Source organism: Phoenix dactylifera, chromosome 6, assembly GCF_051530095.1.
Source record: "Phoenix dactylifera cultivar Ajwa chromosome 6, Ajwa_hap1_PhDact_Kaust_v1.1, whole genome shotgun sequence".
Lineage (NCBI taxonomy): Eukaryota > Viridiplantae > Streptophyta > Magnoliopsida > Arecales > Arecaceae > Phoenix > Phoenix dactylifera.
This window is the reverse complement of record NC_143195.1, coordinates 19,155,054-19,180,695: the sequence shown is the minus strand read 5'-3', so window position 1 is coordinate 19,180,695 and position 25,642 is coordinate 19,155,054. Positions and strand designations below refer to the sequence as shown.

At 39.7% G+C, this 25,642-nt stretch overlaps 3 non-coding genes across 3 annotated transcripts; 2 read left to right on the top strand and 1 right to left on the bottom strand.

Moving 5' to 3' along the window:
- Nucleotides 1–10,060: 10,060 nt before the first annotated feature.
- LOC149753334 (small nucleolar RNA R71) lies at nt 10,061–10,166 on the bottom strand. The gene has a single exon (XR_016395805.1). It is a non-coding gene; the product is annotated as a small nucleolar RNA R71 (small nucleolar RNA).
- Nucleotides 10,167–18,725: 8,559 nt separating this feature from the next.
- Nucleotides 18,726–18,831, top strand: LOC149753333 (small nucleolar RNA R71). Its single transcript, XR_016395804.1, has one exon. It is a non-coding gene; the product is annotated as a small nucleolar RNA R71 (small nucleolar RNA).
- Nucleotides 18,832–25,531: 6,700 nt separating this feature from the next.
- LOC149753332 (small nucleolar RNA R71) lies at nt 25,532–25,637 on the top strand. The gene has a single exon (XR_016395803.1). It is a non-coding gene; the product is annotated as a small nucleolar RNA R71 (small nucleolar RNA).
- Nucleotides 25,638–25,642: the final 5 nt, after the last annotated feature.

Genomic DNA, 25,642 nt, shown 5'->3' with positions numbered 1-25,642 from the left:
GAGACGTCTCGTTCTTGGAGGCCGAAAAATTGATTCTCTATCTTTTGAACTGAACTGCCTCGAAGTCGACTCGTGCCTTGTTGGAGTCAACTCGGCTGACTTGGGGGTCGACTCTGGAACTCTTGGAGTCGACTCGTTCACAGGGTCTCTCAGATTGGATCTCTGCCTTTCAAATTGCTTTCCTCTGGGAGTCGACTCGGACATAACTAGGAGTCGACTTGCCAAACTTCGGAGTCGACTCGTAACCTTCTAGAGTCGACTCGATAACAGGGTCTAAGATCCAACGTTCTGTCTTTCTGTCTGTTACCCTTTGGATTGGACTCGGAACCGTCGGGAGTCGACTCGGCAAGCATCGGAGTCGACTCAAAACCTATTGGAGTCTACTCGGTGACAGGGTCTGAAATTCTTCTTTCTGTCTTTCTGTCTGTTCTCAGTCGGAGTCGACTCGTAGTGTACCAGAGTCGACTCGAGCTTGTGCCAGAATCTTTGAAACACATGGAGTCGATTCGTAATCTTCCGGAGTCGACTCGAGCTTCAGACTTTGGTTCAAATTGAGTTTAACACTTAGCCAAATTACTTTGAACCAAGGCTCGAGGCACTTAAACAGAAATTCACATATATTTGCCTGAAACACTAGATTGAATTCATTAGTACAACATAAAATATACTCAAATGCTTTGAGCTCATCAAAATCAAATAGGGGTATAATTAATCACTCCACAATCTCCCCCTTTTTGATGATGACAAAATATTGAGTATTTATAAAGTAAATTGCTCATCCAAGAAGTGATTCATAGCGAAGTTTTGAAATGAATTCAAATGTCTAGTCATTTAATTTATCCAAAATTGAAAGGTATGAGTCAGTAAACTCTGAAATTAAAGCTCCTTCTTTCATTTGGAATTATATAAGCCTTCAAATCATGCAATCAATTGTTTGGCTTATATGTGTTTAATGAATTTGCTTTCTTAAAATTTTAGATTCTTCCCCTCAACATATGCATTCAATTTTGTTTGAACTTTGTTCAAGTTTTCTGAATTTTCTTTTAATGTTTTAAACTTGAGCTTAAGTTCTTAATTATAGAAGAAAAAATTTGATGATTTGTTCTTGAATATGATTCAACTAATCTCCGAATATTCCTTGAATAGATTCTGTAGATTACTCCTTGAGGAGCCCCAACAGAGAGATAATAAGCCTCGAGGTATCGAATCCACAAAGACAAATCATATTTTGCTTAAAAAATTCTTGTTTAGAGATTCCTTTTACATTCAATGTATCATATTTTCTCCTCCTTTTTGTCATCATAGCAAAAAGGTGACGTATCAAAGAATCAATGTAGAAGCGCATAACACACAAAGTCATAACACAAAAGACAGAATGCTCAATTTTTTAGAAAATGACTTCAGTTCATTGATAACAAAATTTGAGTACATGATGGAAAGTCCAAAAGGACTTTGAATGATTACATATAAGTACAAATCTAAGGACGTCTAGCAGAAGAGGATGACGCGCCCATGCCTCGTCGATGAGCCTGCATAACCAAGCTTATTCTTTCGACACATTTCCTAGTTGTGCAATAATCTCTGAGGTCGCCTTAGCGTGTGTCTGGGTCAGTTGGGTCACACTTGCATTGATTGTATCCAGCTTGTCTATCAATACATTTGCGAGCCTTTCTGCACCTTGACTTTGTGTTAGTAGCACAGCTCTAATAGAGTCGCGCATTTCCCTCGTGTCTTCCTTAATAGCTGTGAGGCTCAAGTACTGATCCTGAACTAGACTCCTCAGACTTGACAGCTCCTCTTTTACTTCAGCTACCATCATGGAGACTGCTACTGTGGAAGGAGTGAGGTCAGTGGAGGGAGCACTGGAGGTACCTCTGAGCTCCCTCACTATGTCATCCCTCAACTCTCGGAGCTGTTCAGGACAAATCCTAACCTCTAGGGGCTGCTGAGGTGGTGGAACTGAAGAGGGTTCAGCTGAAGTAGATGGCTCAGCAGGAAATGAAGGACTAGATGTGGATGGAAAGGTGGAAGGATCTGTGGAGTGGTCTTGGTCATGGTCAGAGATAGGTGAGTGATGAGTAGTGGGATCAGATGGTGTAGATGTGGATGTCCTCCTAACCCAAACACCCTCCACCTTGTGGAAACCCATTCGGTGGAGAGTTCCCTCACCCATATGGTCTGTGTATCGGAGGGAGCGAGAGGGTTCTCCCTCAGGGATAGGGACTTCTAACTCCCTAAAAATGAGTGTGAAAAGCATACCATAAGGGAGACTTAACCTAGGTTTGTCTAGGGGTTCACAGATATAGCTATAGATAAGTTTGGAGAAGTTGATGGGAGTGTCATGTAGAATGTGGAACATCAAGCCTAGGTCTCTCTCAGAAATGAAGTCAAACCTACCGGTCTTAGGAAAGAGAGTCCTAGAAATGATACTTAGGAGGAGTCGCATTTCAGCTGAAAGCTGATTTGCAAATACCTCCTCTATGGGGGATTGAGGTGGGCTCCCTAAGATGGCCGTAAGGGCCTCAGTCCTATCAGTGGGATATGTGGGAGCAATCCCCTCTTGGGAGAGATGGAGGACTCGAGCAATGAAATCTTCCAAAATGGAAATAGAGACATTTGCTACAGTCCCTTGGATACCACCGCCACCCCGTGTGACGGTCCCATAAAATTTTCTAACTAACCCTGGGTATGTAGGGAGGTCAAGTGAACAAAAATACTCTAAGCCCTGGGCCCTAAGACGATGCCCTAAGGTGAACCCTTCCCGGGAGAGGAAGTGAAAGTTGACCTTCCTTCCGGTGGAGACAACCCTCCCGGTGCACAAATGCGAGGGAGTCGGCCTAGGCGGAGAGGGAACCGGAGGTGGTGGCCTCACAGGTTCATTCCGCGCCTTGTACCGTCTCTCGGCGCCGCACGCTGCAAGGGGTCTCTTCCCGCGAGAAACGACAGCTTTTCTAGGCATTTTCGACCTAACACGAGTGGAAACACGGAAAAAAAGGAAGAAACAATGGAGAAAGGACGAAGAAAGAGGTCGGAGACGACTCTAGGATTTTTGGAACAGTGGCAGCCGAAAAGAAAGTTTGGAAAAAATGTTTCGATTAGGGTTAAAAGACGGATTTCCGACCTCGAATGGACTCCAGTAAAGCGCGAGTCGACTCGACCTCGAGTCGACTCCTAAAAAAGCGCAAGTCGACTCGCCCATGAGTTGACTCTTAGATTCATTCGAGTCGACTCGAACTTTGGCACATAACCAAAAACTCAGTTAATTCTGTGCCAAAGGAGAGAGATATGGAAATGTTTAGAACTTAAGGAATGATTTGATGACCATAGACGAGAAATCCTATATCCAACATAAGCTAATCATCAAAATCAATGAATTAGAGGAGAGTATCACAAGAATGGATCAATCACTCCTAACCCTCTTCTAAGAATACAAAATCGATCTTCACTCAAGGGTTTTGTGAAGATATCAGCAAGTTGATCATCAGTACAAATAAATTCAAGCATCACATCACCATTTAACACATGATCTCTTATGAAGTGATGTCTTATCTCAATATGTTTAGTTCTTGAGTGCTGAATTGGATTTTTAGTTAGATTTATGACACTTATATTATCACAATTTATGGGAATCTTATCTTGTTTAATGCCATAATCTTCAAGTTGTTGCTTGATCCACAAAATTTGAGCACAACAACTTCCGACAGCAACATATTCGGCTTCCGCCATAGATAGTGCAACCGAGTTTTGTTTTTTGCTAAACCATAAAATTAAGTTCTCTCCTAAAAGTTGACATGACCCGCTGGTGCTTTTTCTATCAAGTTTACAACCAGCGAAGTCAGAATCAGTGTATCCTATTAAGTTTATGCTTGATTCTTTAGAGTACCATAGACCTATATTTTTTGTTCCTATTAGATATTTAAAAATTCTCTTAACGGCAATTAGGTGTGATTCCTTAGAATTAGATTGATATCTAGCACACATGCATACACTAAACATGATATTAGGTCCACTTGCTGTAAGATATAATAATGATCCTTTCATACCTCTATACAGCTTGTGATCTACTGATTTACCTGATCATTTTTGTCTAGTTTGCATGATGAGCTCATAGGAGTGCCAATTGACTTGTTTCCATCCATATCAAACTTCTTTAACATTTCCTTGATGTATTTAGCTTGATTGATGAAAATTCCTTCCTTAGATTGTTTGATTTGAAGTCCGAGGAAGTAGTTCAATTCTTCCATCATGCTCATCTCAAATTCATTCTGCATTAATTCAGCAAACTCTTCGCAAAGACGATTGTTAGTAGCACCGAAAATAATATCATCTACATAAATCTTCACTACTAACATATCTTTGTTTTCCTTTTTCAAAAATAGGGTTGTATCAATATTTCCTCTAGAAAATTTATGGTCTAATAGAAATTTGCTAAGTCTTTCATACCATGCTCTAGGAGCTTGTTTTAAACCATAAAGTGCTTTATTTAGTTTATAAACATGATTGGGGTATTGATGACTCTCAAAATCAGGAGGTTGCTATACATAAACCTCCTCATTAATATACCCATTCAAGAAGGCACTTTTTACATCCATTTGAAATAATTTGAAATCTTTAAAACATGCAAATGTTAGTAACAGTCTAATTGCTTCAAGTCTAACCACAGGAGCAAAGGTCTCATCAAAATCTATACCTTCTGCTTGATTATAACCCTTTGCTACTAGTCTAGCCTTGTTCCTAACCATAACTCAATTTTCATCAAGTTTATTTTTGTATATCCATTTAGTTTCAATTATTGAATATTTATTGGGTCTTTCTACTAAGTTCCATACTTTGTTTCTTGTAAATTGGTTTAGTTCCTCTTGCATAGCATTAATCCAATTTACATCATTTTCAGCTTCTTCAATATTTTTAGGTTCTAAATGTGAAACAAATGCTAGATGATTATTTAAGTTTCTAAGAGAGGCTCTAGTTCTAACAGATTGAGATGGATCATCTAAGATTAACTCTTTAGGGAGACCGTGAGCATACCTCCAAGCTTTTGTAAGCCCAGTTCGGCAATTACCTCTTGGCTTGTTGAAGTTTCTTCAACTAGCTTGGGTTCATCCTCTTGTAGAGTCATGTGATCCATCTTTTCCTCAAGTATTCCTGCATCATCATCAAAAGCTGCTCTCTTGCTAGAGGAAGAATCATTAGTCTCATAAAAAATAACATGAATAGATTCTTCAATAACGAGGGTTCTTTTGTTGAACACTCTATATACCCTACTTGATGTAGAATATCCCAAAAAGATACCTTCATTAGATTTAGAATTAAATTTTTTTAAATTATCTTTGCCATTGTTATGAATAAAACACCTACAACCAAAGACATGAAAGTAATTTACTTTGGGCTTCTATCTCTCCAAAGTTCATAGGGTGTTTTCTTTATAATTGGTCTCAATAAAACTCTATTTAGTATATAACATGATGTGTTAATAGCCTCACCCCAAAAGTACTTTGGGAGATCACTTTCACATAACATGGTCCTAGCCATTTTCTCTAGGATTCTATTCTTTCTTTCCACCACTCCATTTTGTTGTGGAGTCCTAGGTGCAGAAAAATTATGAGTTATCCCCTTTTTACTACAGAATTTTTCAAATAGATGATTTTCAAATTTCGTTCCATGATCACTCCTAATAAATATAACTGAAGCATTTCTTGCATTAGTCACTTGCCTATGGAATTTCTTAAATACTGAAAATGCTTCATCTTTACGAGCTAAAAATATGACCCATGTGTATCTAGAGAAATCATCTACAATGACAAGACCATACTTATTTCCACCAAGGCTTGTGGTCCTAGTTGGTCCAAAAAGATCCATATGAAGTAGCTCAAGAGGTCTAGTAGTAGAGACACGATTTATAGATTTAAAAGAACTTGTAGATTGTTTGCCAAATTGACACGCTTTACAAATTTTATTTTTCTCAAATTTTAGCTTTGGCAAACCAATCATAGAATCTCTTTTAACTAATTTAGATATAGTATCAATACTTGCATGACCTAATTTACGGTGCCATAACCAACTTGCATCATTGACCTTAGTATCACTAGCTACTAAACAGCGGCTATTTTTAGCAAGATCTTCAAGGTCTACTACATAAACATTGCCGCATCTTAGTCCTTTGAACACTAAGCTATTGTCAATTGAGTTGGTTATGATGCATAAAGATGGCTTAAACAGAACATCAAAACCTCTATCACATAATTGACTAACGCTAAGTAAGTTATGCTTAAGACCATCTACAAACCGAACATTAATAATAAAGGTTGAAGGGGTGATTTGTATTTTACCGATACCAATGATGTGACCTTGGTTATTGTCTCCAAAAGTCACCGCACCTTCTTTTTTAGACTCTAGGGTGAAGAATTGCTCCTTGTCACCCGTCATGTGTCTTGAGCAGCCACTATCCAAGTACCCACAGTTTTTATTGAGCTTGGCTGCAAGACACTCCTACACAAAGAAAATCATACAATTTTAGGTACCCAAGTTTTCTTGGGTCCTTCAAGGTTAGTTATGTTGGTTCCTTTTGGAACCCAAATTTTTTTAATCTTTCTTTTAGCTTCAGTTTTTCTATGGTTACATACATTAGCTTTATGTCCTACTCCACCACAACAAAAACAGGTTACATTTTTAGTTTTACTTTCACCGGCTTTTACAAAAAAGTTTTTAAGAAATTTTTGCTTGTACTTAGGCTTATATCCTAAACCGACTCTATTAAATACAGCTCTTTGACTATTAAGAATCATTTCTAGTTTTTCAGAACTATAGGTAAACTTCTCAACTATAGGTTTATATTTTTCAAGTTCTTTTGTTAAGTTTAGTTTTTCTATTTTTAGTAAGTTTAAATCTTTTGTAAGGTTATCTTTTAGAGTTTGAATACTATATTTAAGTTCTGAAATTTCCTTAGTTAGTCTTTCTTTATCTTTAATTAAGGTACCAGTTTTTTGAGTTAGCAATTGGTTACTTGTTTTAAGTTTTAAGTTTTTTTTGACGATGGAGTCCTTATCCTTAATCAATTTATCATTTTTATAAATGTAGGATTGATTAGTTAGCTTCAATTCTTTGTTTTTAAGGTTTATTGACTTATATTCATCCATTAGTTCATTAAAGGCATCATACAATTGATAAGTGCTTAATAATTTATAATTTAGTTATCTTTTCATAGCACTTATCAATGTTCCTAAACTGATAAATATATATTTTACCATGAAATTGAATAAACATTGAAACAAATTTAAAATATGGTAAGAAGTAAATAATTCTTTTCTTAAAACAGACTCTGGACTTGTCTCTCTCCTGGTTGCGATCTTTCATGAAAACATATAAGGAGAAGATTGTATTTACCCGGTTCGGTAACCTGATGGAATTGTAATCAAGCTAAGGGTATAATTAAATGGGTTTTGGTCCTGATTAGATTGAAAGTTATAATTAATTATTTTTGTATTGGGAAAAGGTTTGAATAACCCTTTTTATTAAGTCACATTCTTGTTTATTTTATCTGATCGAGTTAAGTTTGAAGCAGTTTAGCGAGAATTAAATTTAAATGACATTGGACTCGAGGACAAGTCAACATCATGAACCACCTCAAATCCAAAGCCAATTCCTCTATCCTTCCCAGATTAGCAGCCATCCAATAGACTTTCCATTCTTTCCTTCACAACGCTGAAATAGGGAGACTCTTTGATGCCGATGATTCGAATCGTCCCCCACCAAAGCAACCCGATTCTCCATCCTCGCTTCAAAACAACGGGACTTCGTATCAACCGCGCGCCAGATCCACCTATTCGGCATCGTCTTCATCTCCGGCCCTTCTTCCGCCCGTGACGCAGCCCATTCCACCTTCCAGCCAGCCGAGCGTCTTCCACATCCAAGAGTCCGGATTCCCAGCTCCAAGCCGTGATCTGCTCCTTCCAGCTCGCGTCCCTCCTTCCTGCAACCCAGCATCCCGTTCTTCATCATCACCGTTCGCGTCTCCTTCGGATTCAAGATCCCCAAATCCCGGATGACCCCACCTCCGCTGCTCTTCTCCCTTCCGCATTCACTAGCATCTGCAATCAAGCCCGAGATCCAGCCATATACGCCCTTCATCATCTTCGTCCGCGATCTGCCCCCCAGCATCACGCCCCTTAATCATCAGCCCATGATCCATTCCCCCTTCCCGAATGAGCACCCCGGACAATCCTCTTCACGGATCCATCGCTGGCTGATCCATAAAAGGAGGAAGAGCAGAGGAGGAAGGGGGCTCTCTGGGGGAAGCTCGGTTCGAAAGAAATAGGGGAGACCCTGTTTCGGTGAAGAGAAGAAGAGAGCCGAGAAGGAGAGAAAAGAAATAAAAAAAAATAAAGAAAGGAGCGGGGGGAGAGAGAGTATTTTGGATATTTTGGGAATAGAGGGAGCCGAATGGGAGCGGAAGACTTTCATTTGAAGATGGGAGGTCGTCCGGAAGCCATGCTCGGCTAAACGTCCAATCTAGGGCTGGATGAAGCCCTAGCAATGTATCAGGGCAATTGTAGTTCTTACTTTTTTATTATTTTAGAGCTTGTTTAAATTCTTATTTTCAATGAAATATTTCTTTATGATATTTAAACTTTGAGCATGCTAGTTACTAATCATGTTTGCTAAAGTAGTCTAAGATGATCCATGCCTAGGAAGATGAAGTGTGCTGCATCCTAGATTAACATACTTAGGTAGACACTTCATGCTACACCGAAGATGGATCTTCCTAACACTCTTTAAGATTTTATTTTAAAAGGCTTGTAGCCAAATTGCATGCCTCTCCAAAAGACAAAAATTAAGAACACAGTCCTTGATACAATGCTATGTGGTGGATTTCAAACCCTAGATCTATTTACTCTGATAAATTTCAATTCGCACTCATAGTTTAATTTAGTTAAATCAAGTTAGCAAATCCTTCTTCTTGATTTATTTTTAAAAGAAAAATAACTTATTCTTCAATCCCTGTGGACCGACACCCGTAATCACTATCCTACAGGATACGTGCTATTGCGTGGTTTATTTTTAAAATTGAAAGAACCGATCAATTTTTGGCGTCGTTGCCGGAGATTGCTAGCATAGTTATATAATTAATTAATTAAAAAAACTTTCAATATATATATATATACATCTATTTTTCCTATTATTTTCTATTATTGTTACTTTTCTTATCTCCTTTTTCTCTTCTACTAATTTTTTTTAATTTTTCTTTTGGTCTTATTTGATCAGGAATCGAAGGAAAAATCTGGGATGATCAAAAGGAGAATAGCTGGAAAAAGAATGCTGTAAAGTTTTGCCTAAAAAATACAGTTCATCTATTCAAGGCAAGTAATTTTTAAGTGGGACCTTTGCGAACGCATCGTGACCCCTCCACTTACCTGGGAGCTTACCTGGTCAACTCGGTTCATTAGACCGGATTGGAGGCTTAGGTGCCCTCTTCAGACCAGTTAGAAGCTGTCTAGCGATTTTAGGGCAAAAACAAGGATTGATGTGTTTTTCTTTCATTGCATGCTTGACTGATCAAGTACTAGTGTATGCAAGGGAGTCGTTCTAGAGTACGTGGCCTATTACCTTTTGATACTGAAATAGAACGGACCCTTAGAAATATTCGAGCTGAGATCAGAACATTACAATCATCCTCACCTCCTGAGATGGCTGAAGAACAACCCAAACTCCTAAGGGAGTACTTTACTCCCACCATTTACACTTCTCCATCTTGCATTCGATTGCCTGAAGTAGCAGCTGTATAATATGAAATAAAGTCTAGTGTGATCCAAATGCTCCCATCTTTTTATGGGCTCACCAATGAAGACCCATATAAACACCCAGATGAATTTCTTGAGATTTGCACCACTATCAAGATTCAGAATTTCACTGATGATGCTCTAAAACTTAGATTATTCCCCTTCTCCCTTAAAACTTAGAGCCAAGCAATGGCTGAATTCTTTAGAAGCTAATTCGATTCATTCCTGGGATCAAATGCAACAAGAATTTCTTAAAAAGTACTTTTCCATAGGAAGAACGAACCAGTTTAGACGTGCCATTACAAGCTTCTCCCAAACCGAGGGAGAAGAATTTCATGAAACTTGGAAGAGATTTTAGGACCTAATCCGTCAATGCCCACATCATCAAATACCTAAATGGCAGCTAGTGCAATATTTCTATGATAGATTGACTGAACGAAATCGTCAGATGATCGATGCCGCATGCGGGGGGACATTCATGCTTCAAAATGAGCATGAAGCATGGTAATTATTTGAAAATCTTAATGAAAACTCCCTCCACCATGCTTCCTGTTTTCGTTAAGCTGGTGGGAACCCGCCCATGCCATAGAAAATATAAAAAATTTCAGATGGTAATTATTTCTTTCTCGTTAAGCATGGTAATTATTTAAAAAATTTCAGATGGCAACGGAAGAGGCATGCGCGGGATCAATCGTTCATCCTATGAACGTTGTTTAAAAACTGTTCGTAGATAGATTAGAATTAAAACTTTTAAAACTATTATGAAGATTAGATCTTCACCTTGTGCGGGTAGATGATCACCACAAACTGAAGTTCGTGGTTTAGGAGGATGGTTCGCTTGAAACCGTTCACGCGTCCGGCCTCTACGGGTATCCACACAAAGTAGAGATCCGATTAAAGCTTCCTTGTCTCCCCGGGGTGCTAGCTCCCTTGCAGAGACAACTTTGGATGGCTGATGTCCTCCCTTTGAATCAACCCATGATTGTGCTTGGGAGGAGAAAGAAGAAGGATGAAGTTTGAAGAAGAATCAAAGCCCCTGCAGCATACTTCCTTTTCCCTGCGTTGGAACCAAGGAGGAGGGAAGAAGATGGCCGCCAAGCTTTCTTTTCTTCTCACCTTGCTTGCGGCTGAAAACCAAGGGGAGAAAGGGTGGCCACAAGTTGGAGAGTGAGAGGGCTTCAAATGAATGCCCTAGGGTGCCGCCCACTTCTCCTTTTAAAGGCATGAAGGGCTCCTACAAATTAGGAGCCCTTGATCTTTTTCCAAGAGGGGCGCCGGCCCCTCTTGTGTTGCCGTACCAAGGATGCGCCCCTCCCTCATGGTTAACCCTAATCCTCATTAAGTAAGGATTGGGAGGCCCTAATGTGGCTAAGCTCTAATCTAATTAGGCTTAGTCCAAGGGTGAACTAATTTTGGGTTTGATCCATGCAATGTCCTAATCCAATTAGAACTCAATGAATCATGACTCAATTGAACCCTTCAATCCTAATCTAATTAGGAGTCATTAGATTAATAATTAATTGGGACTTAAGAAATTCTAATCCAATTAGGATTTATTTAATTTTAGTCCTATTCCAATTAGGACTCTTCTTTGAATCCAAAGTCCTAATCCAATTAGGAATTCTAGGAATCCTATTCTAAGTAGGAATCCAAATTGAATTCAAAATCCTAATCTAATTAGGATTGTAGGAATCCTACTCCAAGTAGGACTCCCAGTCCTAGTCCAAGTAGGATTCCCAGTCTTAATCCAATTAAGACTCTAGGAATCCTACTCCAAGTAGGATTCGTGTTCCAAGTCCAATTAATCAATTCCCATTGTTCCTTCTTCAATTTGATTATCAATCGAATTGATTACTCGTGATTCATAATCACATTTCAACCATCGGATCGGTCAATACCTCTAGTGTGTGTGACCCCATAGATTCTATTCTGACTAGTAGTAAGATATATTGCGATCTCTATCACAATATCATTGAAAATATCTTTCAATGGGTTGGAACAGTTCCAACTCAACTCATCAGGATTTATCGATCATCAAGATATTTCCTGTAAGTCTCACCATCCACCAGTGACACCTAGCAGCATGTAGTGGCTACCCAGCAGAATGGAATGATGAACCTCTAGGTGCAGTTATCATATGATACAGTCCTTCTATCGTAGATCCCTACAGGACGGAGGTCATGGACAACTCGTCACACCCCATCGTCTGTCATATGTCAAGATTTATTCAACTTAAGCTCGAGAGTGGAAAACTCTTTCTCCACTGTGCTTACTGCCCCGGCCGAGGTCTTACGAACTCAGTCTCATAAATCACATAGGATCTCTCCTTATCTACCAAGGTCGATAGATTCCATATAGGTGCATACCTTACTCCTACAGTGAACCTACTGCAGCCAATCTACACTGCATGGACCCATATGTTTAGAGACCATGTATATGTGCAGTCAAACTACAATAACCTCACTGTGAGTAGCCGAAGCACTGCAGGTCAAAGGACCAGTCATACTACTGCAACATCAAGCAAGTCACTGACGAGTGGATAGACATCCAAGTGACTTCTTGTCTTGGTCACGCTTAGTACCCTTGTTCTCTAACAATCACTTGCACAATTGCTCCAGTGTCCCTACACTGTGGACTCAAGACTCGTCCATCAAAGAAAGCAATATGTGCACTAATCTCAGCGGATCAATCACTGTCCTCGTGATGATCCATCTATCAGGAGCAATTCAGGAATTAATCACCAATGACACATGCCTCAAATTCTCAACTCTTGATAATATGCGTCATCATCTTATTAATTCCTTGGACGATTCATGGACACATAAGAGCATGAATGAAAAAAATGCCCAACTTAATTAGGTCAAGTACAAATTTATGTTCCAGAATAAAATAATGCGTCAGCCAAATTGGCTTCTAGGGCATACTTCTAATACAAGCACCCTCGAGTTCTCAAAGAAAAGGGACCATTTTTGAAATAAGTCATTCTATGGACCTGTCTAGCAAGGTAGATGCATTGTCCCATAAGATTGACCAATTGATGATAGGAGGACATTTCATTAACTCTTCCCAAGCACAAGTGTGTACTATCTGTTCTAACCCATCCCACCCTATTCATAAGTGCCCCTCAGTGCCCCAATTCATCGAACTCGTGCAAGAACACATCAATGCTGCTCAAACACAGCCCAGACTGGGTAATGACCCATTTTCCAATACATATAACCCAGGATGGCGGAATCATCCAAACTTTTCTTGGAAGCAGCAAGCTTCAAATACTGCCCAACCCTACTTCCAAAATTTTCAAAACCCTTAGAGTTTTCAAACCCCACAAAATATTCATCCCTACCGTCCCTCGACTCAATTTCAACACACTCCTCCTCCACCCCAAAGAAACACAGCTTTTGAGGAGAAAGTGTTGAATGCCCTTCAAGGTTTGGAAACCATTACACAATTGGTGCACTCTCGCATGCAATCAATCGCCAAGCTAGAATCCCAAATGGGGCAACTAGCTAATGCACTTGTGGAGTGATTGATTAAAATTCTATTTGATTTTGATGAGCTCAAAGCATTTGAGTATATCTTTTGCTTACTAATGAATCCAATTGAGTGTTTGATCGGTTATTTCAACTTTGAAAATAAAACCACGCAATAGCACGTATCCTGTAGGATAGTGATTACGGGTGTCGGTCCACAGGGATTGAAGAATAAGTTATTTTTCTTTTAAAAATAAATCAACAAGAAGGATTTGCTAACTTGATTTAACTAAATCAAACTATGAGTACGGATTGAAATTTTATCAAAGTAAATAGATCTAGGGTTTGGAATCCACCACATAGCATTGCATCAAGGATTGTGTTCTTAATCTTATCTTTTGGAGAGGCATGCAATTTTGGCTACAAGCCTTATAAAATAAAAGCATAAAGAGTTTTAGGAAGATCCATCTTCAGTATAGCATGAAGTGTCTACCTAAGTATGCTAATCTAGGGTGTAGCACATCTCATCTTCCTAGGCATGGATCATCTTAGACTACTTTAGCAACATGAATAGTAAATGGCATGCTCAAGGTTTAAACATCATAAAATAATTTTTCATTGAGAATGAGAATTTAAACAAACTCCAAAAAGATTAAAAGAGTAAGAACTACAATGCCCTGTTACATTGCTAGGGCTTCATCCAGCCCTAGACTAGGTGTTCAGCCGCGCATGGTGGCCGGATGTCCTTCCATCTTCAAATGAAAGCCTTCACCTCTCATTCTTCCCAGAATAACACAAACTCTTCTCTTTCCTCCCCTCTCTCTTCTTTTTTTTTATTTCTTTCTCTCGGCTGGTGGCTTCTTCTTCTTCACCGAAACAGGGGTTCTCCCCTGTTTTCTTTCTTCTCAACCGAGCTCTCTCCTTTCCAAGCCGACGGCCACCCTCTTTATACCCATTCTCCCCCTTGATGGATCCACTGAGAGCGCGCTGGAGATGCGGATGTGAGATCACGGGATGCCCGGACGCGGAGGAGGCTGGGATCACGGAAAGAAGGCTGGGCTCTTGATGCGGCTCGGAACGCACGCGGTTGATGGCGGAGCTAGATCTCGGCTGCGAGCTGCATCACCGGCGGAGGAAGAGGCGGAGATGCTGGGATTTTGACTGCTAGGAGTGGATCGTTGATCTCGGATCTCGCTCGGAACGGCAGCTGTGAGGAGGCGGGGATGCAGGTGGATGCCTGATGCGTGGCTGGCTGGAGACGTGAGGCGTGCCGGCACGATCTCTGCTGATCTGGTCGCGATTGGGAGCTGAGATCTGGGACGCCTCGGCTGTGGAAGGAAATCCGGATGGCCGGAGATGTGCTGCAGACTTGAATTGCGCCATGGATGCGTTGAAGACGCTTCAGACGAACGCCTGATTCGCTGGATTGCATCGCGGGATGAAGAGGCGGGGTCATCCGAGATTTGGGATCTTGAATCCGGAGGAGACGCGGACGGTGATGGCGAGAATCGGGAGGCTGGGTCGATTTGGAAATCTCCCTTGTTTCAGTGCTGCATTGGGGCCGGCTGGGAGGGAGATGAGCTTTGTTTTGAAGCAAAGGAAAAACGTGTGGATTTGAGCCTGGGAGATTTGCTGGATACGGGGGATGATGAATCGCATGAGGATTCATCTGGGAAGCTTGGATTGGCTTGGATAGTGGAGAAAATCTGGGAAGGATAGGGAAGGATACGGCTGAGCTGGGAGATGGTCCGAAACAGGGGAAGAGAAGAGGAGAAGAATGATGCGGAAGATGAATACGGGCGTGAGTGAATTTTATTATTATTATTTTTTAGAGAGATGGTTGGGGTCCACTCGGGTAGGTTGGGAGGGCTCTGTTTTGCTAAGTTGGGAAGCCTGGTGCACACGGGAAAGATGACGTGGACAAAGGAATGGATAGCTTTATGCACATGTGGAAGAAAGTAATCCACACATGAAACAGATTGGGACTAATTCGTGAATGGGGTGACTCGACCTGCACACACATTAAACTAAATCGATATAGAAAATTAAACCAAACTTGAATTACCGCTAATAATTTATTAAAATGAAATGACGAGGGGAAACATATTTTCTTCTGTTAATATTTAAAATATGTGTATAACAATAATAATAAGTGCTATGTAAAATAGATAAATTTGTACATTAATTAGCACTTATCACACCCCCAAACCTACATTTTGCTAGTCCTCGAGCAAAATAGAAGAGAAATTAACTCACTTTCGCAGGAATCGCGATTGTATTTACCATATGCAACAAGGCTTTAAACCCCTAGGTTACCCTAGTGGACGAGTTATAGTCTCGTGAGGGTTTCCAGTGAAGATACCCACAAACTTCAATATCATTTATTGTTATGATTAATTTGTTGTTGTTGTTGTTGTTTTTTTTTTTTTTTAATTTGATTGATGAAACTTCAAATTCCAAGTGCATACTAGCTAGAAAAAAAACTTTTTTTTTAATTAAAATCTAATTTAAGATACATAAATGATAAGAATTTCAAAGCACACACGGTTTTATTTACTAAGTCAGCCCAAATTCTAGATTAGTATACAATCTAAGTTAAAGTCATTAAGTTTCCGTTTAGGGAGTTGTAAGACTTATTTATACTGGAGTGCTCGGTGAAATCTGGACCGTACACAAGCTAAGGGTTCGGATCTCCAAAATATTGTTAATACTAGTAGTTTCCAAGGATTGGTCGAAAAGACCTACTCACTGATTCAAAATCATCTTATCTGCAGGATTTCGAGAGTTGTGGATGTTTACTTTAGTACCTCACGGGCTTTATCTGTAATATTCTAGTTTACTCGAGTTTTTACAACGACGGCTTTCACACTATTGTCTTTTCGGTCAATACAACATTTTTTTTTCTTTTTTTTTTAAAAAAAGATATATAAATTGTGCACTTTTACTCTTGTGGTGATTTCTCCGTGTAACGAGCAATCAGTCGACAACTCTCACACCAGTTGGCATAAGGTGTCGGGCATCAAGACTCCCCTACGGACTTATGCTCGGAGTCCTCATCACAAGCCCACTTGATCTTTGACAATAGGTAGCCCTTTTCGATGTTCCTGACTAAATCCATTTTTATTGATGTTTTTTTTTTTTTTTGGATTAGATAAGTATGATTCATCAGGGTCCAAGGTTGCTACCATACTCTCAACATAATGTCGAGCCTAGACCTTAGAAGAGTCGGCCAGTGTGTAGTGAAATTCCAAAGTATTAATTAGCTTACAACTCCCCAAGAGAGACTTAATAAAAAGAACTTAAATTTGTATTACTTCCGACTAGTCATTGGGCTTTTTAGATTTTATATACCTTGTGTGTTTAGCATTCTCGCATTAATGTATAGAAATGAGGTTTTTTTTATAAAAAAACAAAAAAAAATTTTTAATTAATTTTTTTTAATTATTATTATTATTTTATAAAAAATGAAAATGAACACATTTTTTTTAAAAAAAGATATTTTTATTTTTTTATTTTTTTATTTCTTTTGATAAACCTGACATTATGAAGTGAAAACGAATGCAAGAGATGCAAACAAAACAAAAAATGAAAAAAATACTTAAAAATACCCCCAAACCTAAACCTAACATTGTCCTCAATGTTAAAGAAATCTAAGAGAATTGGGTTGCCTCCCAACAAGCGCTAAGTTTATTGTCTTCAGCCAGACATAGTGAGATAGTTTTTGCATCTCCTTCTATGAGGTCATCTATTTTGTCTATCATAAAACACTCAATTTCCCTTGCGGGTTGGTCGGCCGCATTGAACACATTTAATTTTACCTTCATGTTCCCAAATGATATGTTCATTACCCCTGTTCTACAATTGATGCATGCATTGGCTGTTGCTAAAAAGGGCCGCCCAAGGATCACGGGGATTTGTTTATTAGGATTGGGCTCATGTTCCATATCAAGGACAATGAAATCTACTGGAAAATAGAATTTATCTACCTTGACAAGAACATCTTCAATTATCCCACGTGGTGTTTTTACAGATCGATCAGCCAATTGAAGGGATACCGAGGTTGGTTTTAACTCACCTAAACCAAGTTTCTCATAAACTGAATAAGGTAAAAGGTTGACACTTGCCCCTAGATCTAAGAGTGCTCGATCAATGAAATTATTTCCTAAGACACAGGAGATGGTGGGAGCACCAGGATCTTTGAATTTTGGAGGGGTGTTGTGTTGGAGAATAGAACTCACTTGCTCAGTTAGGAAGACCTTTTTAGGCACATGTGTCCTAGATTTTCGCTTTTGTGTACAAAGGTCTTTGAGAAATTTGGCATAGGAGGGAACTTGTCTGATGGCATCAAGGAGTGGGAGGTTAATTTTAACTTGTTTGAAGACCTCCATCATCTCTTCTAATGAAGTTCCCTTTTTGCCAAATGGAGAGGGTGAAGTAAGAGCTTCAGGATATGGGGCCTTTGGGATATGAGTTTTGGCAGAAGGTGGACTAGGTGAAGAAGAAGAAGAAGGTTTTTCATTTGACACATTTCTATCCTCTTCTTCATCTTCCTTATTGTTGTCCTCCCCAATCTTATTGTCTACTACACGTCCACTCCTTAGGGTAGTCAAAGCATTGGCTTGTTCATGATGAATTGCATTTAGTTGATTTTCTTGAGCCATGTATTATCCCCTAGGATTACTTAGTGGTTGGCTTGGAAGCTTTCCTTCCTCTCGCTTGTTTAGTGCATTAGCTAGTTGACCCATTTGGGATTCTAGCTTGGCGATTGATTGCGTATGAGAGTGCACTAATTGTGTAATGGTTTCCAAACCTTGAAGGGCGTTCAACACTTTCTCCTCAAAGGCTGTGTTTCTTTGGAGTGGAGGAGAAGTGTGTTGAAATTGAGTCGAGGGACGGTAGGGATGAATATTTTGTTGGGTTTGAAAATTCTGAGGATTTTGAAAATTTTGGGAATAGGGTTGGGCTGTGTTCGAAGCTTGCTGCTTCCAAGAAAAGTTTGGATGATTTCGCCATCCCGGGTTATATGTATTGGAAAATGGGTCATTACCCGGTCTAGGCAGTGTTTGAGCAGCATTGATTTGTTCTTGCACGAGTTCGGAGAAATTGGGGCGCTGAAGGGCACTCATGAATAGGGTGGAATGGGCTAGAACAAATAGTACACACTTGTGCTTGGGAAGAGTTCATGTAATGCCCACCTGTCATCAGTTGGTCAATCTTATGGGATAATGCATCTACCTTGCTAGACAGGTCCATAGAATGACTTATTTCACAAATGATCCCTTTTCTTTGAGAACTCGGGGGTGCTTGACGAGAACATGAAGCATGGTGGAGGAGGGAGTTTTCATTTAGATTTTCAAATAATTTCCATACTTCATGCTCATTTTGAAGCATGAATGTCCCCCCACATGCGGCATCAATCATCTGACGGTTTCGTTCAGTCAATCCGTCATAGAAGTATTGCACTAGCTGCCACTTAGGTATTTGATGATGTGGGCATTTACGGATTAGGTCCCGAAATCTCTCCCAAGTTTCATGAAATTCTTCTCCCTTAGTTTGGGAGAAGCTTGTGATAGCACGTCTAAACTGGTTCGTTCTTCCTATGGGAAAGTATTTTTTTAAGAATTCTTGTTGCATTTGACCCTAGGAATGAATCGAGTTGGCTTCTAAAGAATTCAACCATTGCTTGGCTCTATCTTTAAGGGAGAAGGGGAATAATCTAAGTTTCAGAGCATCATCAGTGAAATTCTGAATCTTGACAGTGGTGCAAATCTCAAGGAATTCATCTAGGTGTTTATATGGATCTTCATTGGTGAGCCCATAAAAAGATGGAAGCATTTGGATCACACTAGACTTTATTTCATATTGTACAGCTGCTACCTCAGGAAATCGAATGCAAGATGGGGAAGTGTAAATAGTGGGAGTAAAATATTTCCTCAGGAGTTTGGGTTGTTCTTCAGCCATCTTAAGAGGTGGGGATGATCCTAATGTTTTGATCTTAGCTCGAATGTTCCTAAGGGTTCGTTCTATTTCAGGGTCAAAAGGTAATAGGTTTCGTACTCTAGAACGACTACCTTGCATACACTAGTACTTGATCAATCAAGCATGCAATAAAAGATAAACACATCAATCCTTGTGTTTGTCCTGAAACCACTAGACAGCTCCTAACTGGTTTGAAGAGGGCACCTAAGCCTCCAATCCGGTCTAATGAACCGAGTTGACCAGGTAAGCTCCCAGGTAAGTGGAGGGGTCACGATGCGTTCGCAAAGGTCCCACTTAAAACTCACTTGCCTCGAACAGATGAACTGTCTCCCTTATAGGGACAAAGCTTGCCTAGACATCAACTAAGCCACAGAGCGAAATTGGTGCAACTTTCGGTGATCTTCGTCCTATTGAGCTCGAATATCCCTAGGGGCCAATGTCTAATTGATTTTAATTAAAGTGACACTATGTGAGATTGAGTTCACCTAAATTGGGCAAGAGTCCGGTGATGAAATCCGGCTCTTATCTTGTTGGGGTGATTGCCCTTACTATGTGCAAATTGATTTGTGTATGTGTATCAAGCATGCATTCACAATTTTGCTATAATTAAAATCAAACAATCACCACAAAATTTCAAACCAATAATTAATTTAAATAAGAAAAGTTTAGAGGTTACCAAAGGGAATTTCTCCAGCGATTTTTTTTTTTTTTTTTTTTTTTGCAAACCTCTACAGCATTTCTTTTTCGGCAGTTCTCCTTTTGATCATCCCAGATTTTTTTTCTTTCTCGATTCCTGATAAAAGAAATAAATAAATAAATAAAAATTGATAAGGGAGAAAAAGAAGAAAAATAACAATAATAGAAAAAAAAATTTTAATTAATTTTTTTTTAATTTTTAAATAATTTTTTTTAAATAAGAAAAATAACTATGCTAGCAATCCCCGGCAGCGGCGCCAAAAATTGATCGGTTATTTCAATTTTGAAAATAAAACCACGCAATAGCACGTATCCTGTAGGATAGTGATTACGGGTGTCGGTCCACAGGGATTGAAGAATAAGTTATTTTTCTTTTAAAAATAAATCAACAAGAAGGATTTGCTAACTTGATTTAACTAAATCAAACTATGAGTACGGATTGAAATTTTATCAAAGTAAATAGATCTAGGGTTTGGAATCCACCACATAGCATTGCATCAAGGATTGTGTTCTTAATCTTATCTTTTGGAGAGGCATGCAATTTTGGCTACAAGCCTTATAAAATAAAAGCATAAAGAGTTTTAGGAAGATCCATCTTCGGTATAGCATGAAGTGTCTACCTAAGTATGCTAATCTAGGGTGTAGCACATCTCATCTTCCTAGGCATGGATCATCTTAGACTACTTTAGCAACATGAATAGTAAATGGCATGCTCAAGGTTTAAACATCATAAAATAATTTTTCATTGAGAATGAGAATTTAAACAAACTCCAAAAAGATTAAAAGAGTAAGAACTACAATGCCCTGTTACATTGCTAGGGCTTCATCCAGCCCTAGACTAGGTGTTCAGCCGCGCATGGTGGCCGGATGTCCTTCCATCTTCAAATGAAAGCCTTCACCTCTCATTCTTCCCAGAATAACACAAACTCTTCTCTTTCCTCCCCTCTCTCTTCTTTTTTTTTATTTCTTTCTCTCGGCTGGTGGCTTCTTCTTCTTCACCGAAACAGGGGTTCTCCCCTGTTTTCTTTCTTCTCAACTGAGCTCTCTCCTTTCCAAGCCGACGGCCACCCTCTTTATACCCATTCTCCCCCTTGATGGATCCACTGAGAGCGCGCTGGAGATGCGGATGTGAGATCACGGGATGCCCGGACGCGGAGGAGGCTGGGATCACGGAAAGAAGGCTGGGCTCTTGATGCGGCTCGGAATGCACGCGGTTGATGGCGGAGCTAGATCTCGGCTGCGAGCTGCATCACCGGCGGAGGAAGAGGCGGAGATGCTGGGATTTTGACTGCTAGGAGTGGATCGTTGATCTCGGATCTCGCTCGGAACGGCAGCTGTGAGGAGGCGGGGATGCAGGTGGATGCCTGATGCGTGGCTGGCTGGAGACGTGAGGCGTGCCGGCACGATCTCTGCTGATCTGGTCGCGATTGGGAGCTGAGATCTGGGACGCCTCGGCTGTGGAAGGAAATCCGGATGGCCGGAGATGTGCTGCAGACTTGAATTGCGCCATGGATGCGTTGAAGACGCTTCAGACGAACGCCTGATTCGCTGGATTGCATCGCGGGATGAAGAGGCGGGGTCATCCGAGATTTGGGATCTTGAATCCGGAGGAGACGCGGACGGTGATGGCGAGAATCGGGAGGCTGGGTCGATTTGGAAATCTCCCTTGTTTCAGTGCTGCATTGGGGCCGGCTGGGAGGGAGATGAGCTTTGTTTTGAAGCAAAGGAAAAACGTGTGGATTTGAGCCTGGGAGATTTGCTGGATACGGGGGATGATGAATCGCATGAGGATTCATCTGGGAAGCTTGGATTGGCTTGGATAGTGGAGAAAATCTGGGAAGGATAGGGAAGGATACGGCTGAGCTGGGAGATGGTCCGAAACAGGGGAAGAGAAGAGGAGAAGAATGATGCGGAAGATGAATACGGGCGTGAGTGAATTTTATTATTATTATTTTTTAGAGAGATGGTTGGGGTCCACTCGGGTAGGTTGGGAGGGCTCTGTTTTGCTAAGTTGGGAAGCCTGGTGCACACGGGAAAGATGACGTGGACAAAGGAATGGATAGCTTTATGCACATGTGGAAGAAAGTAATCCACACATGAAACAGATTGGGACTAATTCGTGAATGGGGTGACTCGACCTGCACACACATTAAACTAAATCGATATAGAAAATTAAACCAAACTTGAATTACCGCTAATAATTTATTAAAATGAAATGACGAGGGGAAACATATTTTCTTCTGTTAATATTTAAAATATGTGTATAACAATAATAATAAGTGCTATGTAAAATAGATAAATTTGTACATTAATTAGCACTTATCACACCCCCAAACCTACATTTTGCTAGTCCTCGAGCAAAATAGAAGAGAAATTAACTCACTTTCGCAGGAATCGCGATTGTATTTACCATATGCAACAAGGCTTTAAACCCCTAGGTTACCCTAGTGGACGAGTTATAGTCTCGTGAGGGTTTCCAGTGAAGATACCCACAAACTTCAATATCATTTATTGTTATGATTAATTTGTTGTTGTTGTTGTTGTTTTTTTTTTTTTTTAATTTGATTGATGAAACTTCAAATTCCAAGTGCATACTAGCTAGAAAAAAAACTTTTTTTTTAATTAAAATCTAATTTAAGATACATAAATGATAAGAATTTCAAAGCACACACGGTTTTATTTACTAAGTCAGCCCAAATTCTAGATTAGTATACAATCTAAGTTAAAGTCATTAAGTTTCCGTTTAGGGAGTTGTAAGACTTATTTATACTGGAGTGCTCGGTGAAATCTGGACCGTACACAAGCTAAGGGTTCGGATCTCCAAAATATTGTTAATACTAGTAGTTTCCAAGGATTGGTCGAAAAGACCTACTCACTGATTCAAAATCATCTTATCTGCAGGATTTCGAGAGTTGTGGATGTTTACTTTAGTACCTCACGGGCTTTATCTGTAATATTCTAGTTTACTCGAGTTTTTACAACGACGGCTTTCACACTATTGTCTTTTCGGTCAATACAACATTTTTTTTTCTTTTTTTTTTAAAAAAAAAGATATATAAATTGTGCACTTTTACTCTTGTGGTGATTTCTCCGTGTAACGAGCAATCAGTCGACAACTCTCACACCAATTGGCATAAGGTGTCGGGCATCAAGACTCCCCTACGGACTTATGCTCGGAGTCCTCATCACAAGCCCACTTGATCTTTGACAATAGGTAGCCCTTTTCGATGTTCCTGACTAAATCCATTTTTATTGATGTTTTTTTTTTTTTTTTTGGATTAGATAAGTATGATTCATCAGGGTCCAAGGTTGCTACCATACTCTCAACATAATGTCGAGCCTAGACCTTAGAAGAGTCGGCCAGTGTGTAGTGAAATTCCAAAGTATTAATTAGCTTACAACTCCCCAAGAGAGACTTAATAAAAAGAACTTAAATTTGTATTACTTCCGACTAGTCATTGGGCTTTTTAGATTTTATATACCTTGTGTGTTTAGCATTCTCGCATTAATGTATAGAAACGAGGTTTTTTTTATAAAAAAAACAAAAAAAAAATTTAATTAATTTTTTTTAATTATTATTATTATTTTATAAAAAATGAAAATGAACACATTTTTTTTTAAAAAAGATATTTTTATTTTTTTATTTTTTTATTTCTTTTGATAAACCTGACATTATGAAGTGAAAACGAATGCAAGAGATGCAAACAAAACAAAAAATGAAAAAAATACTTAAAAATACCCCCAAACCTAAACCTAACATTGTCCTCAATGTTAAAGAAATCTAAGAGAATTGGGTTGCCTCCCAACAAGCGCTAAGTTTATTGTCTTCAGCCAGACATAGTGAGATAGTTTTTGCATCTCCTTCTATGAGGTCATCTATTTTGTCTATCATAAAACACTCAATTTCCCTTGCGGGTTGGTCGGCCGCATTGAACACATTTAATTTTACCTTCATGTTCCCAAATGATATGTTCATTACCCCTGTTCTACAATTGATGCATGCATTGGCTGTTGCTAAAAAGGGCCGCCCAAGGATCACGGGGATTTGTTTATTAGGATTGGGCTCATGTTCCATATCAAGGACAATGAAATCTACTGGAAAATAGAATTTATCTACCTTGACAAGAACATCTTCAATTATCCCACGTGGTGTTTTTACAGATCGATCAGCCAATTGAAGGGATACCGAGGTTGGTTTTAACTCACCTAAACCAAGTTTCTCATAAACTGAATAAGGTAAAAGGTTGACACTTGCCCCTAGATCTAAGAGTGCTCGATCAATGAAATTATTTCCTAAGACACAGGAGATGGTGGGAGCACCAGGATCTTTGAATTTTGGAGGGGTGTTGTGTTGGAGAATAGAACTCACTTGCTCAGTTAGGAAGACCTTTTTAGGCACATGTGTCCTAGATTTTCGCTTTTGTGTACAAAGGTCTTTGAGAAATTTGGCATAGGAGGGAACTTGTCTGATGGCATCAAGGAGTGGGAGGTTAATTTTAACTTGTTTGAAGACCTCCATCATCTCTTCTAATGAAGTTCCCTTTTTGCCAAATGGAGAGGGTGAAGTAAGAGCTTCAGGATATGGGGCCTTTGGGATATGAGTTTTGGCAGAAGGTGGACTAGGTGAAGAAGAAGAAGAAGGTTTTTCATTTGACACATTTCTATCCTCTTCTTCATCTTCCTTATTGTTGTCGTCCCCAATCTTATTGTCTACTACACGTCCACTCCTTAGGGTAGTCAAAGCATTGGCTTGTTCATGATGAATTGCATTTAGTTGATTTTCTTGAGCCATGTATTATCCCCTAGGATTACTTAGTGGTTGGCTTGGAAGCTTTCCTTCCTCTCGCTTGTTTAGTGCATTAGCTAGTTGACCCATTTGGGATTCTAGCTTGGCGATTGATTGCGTATGAGAGTGCACTAATTGTGTAATGGTTTCCAAACCTTGAAGGGCGTTCAACACTTTCTCCTCAAAGGCTGTGTTTCTTTGGAGTGGAGGAGAAGTGTGTTGAAATTGAGTCGAGGGACGGTAGGGATGAATATTTTGTTGGGTTTGAAAATTCTGAGGATTTTGAAAATTTTGGGAATAGGGTTGGGCTGTGTTCGAAGCTTGCTGCTTCCAAGAAAAGTTTGGATGATTTCGCCATCCCGGGTTATATGTATTGGAAAATGGGTCATTACCCGGTCTAGGCAGTGTTTGAGCAGCATTGATTTGTTCTTGCACGAGTTCGGAGAAATTGGGGCGCTGAAGGGCACTCATGAATAGGGTGGGATGGGCTAGAACAAATAGTACACACTTGTGCTTGGGAAGAGTTCATGTAATGCCCACCTATCATCAGTTGGTCAATCTTATGGGACAATGCATCTACCTTGCTAGACAGGTCCATAGAATGACTTATTTCACAAATGATCCCTTTTCTTTGAGAACTCGGGGGTGCTTGACGAGAACATGAAGCATGGTGGAGGAGGGAGTTTTCATTTAGATTTTCAAATAATTTCCATACTTCATGCTCATTTTGAAGCATGAATGTCCCCCCACATGCGGCATCAATCATCTGACGGTTTCGTTCAGTCAATCCGTCATAGAAGTATTGCACTAGCTGCCACTTAGGTATTTGATGATGTGGGCATTTACGGATTAGGTCCCGAAATCTCTCCCAAGTTTCATGAAATTCTTCTCCCTTAGTTTGGGAGAAGCTTGTGATAGCACGTCTAAACTGGTTC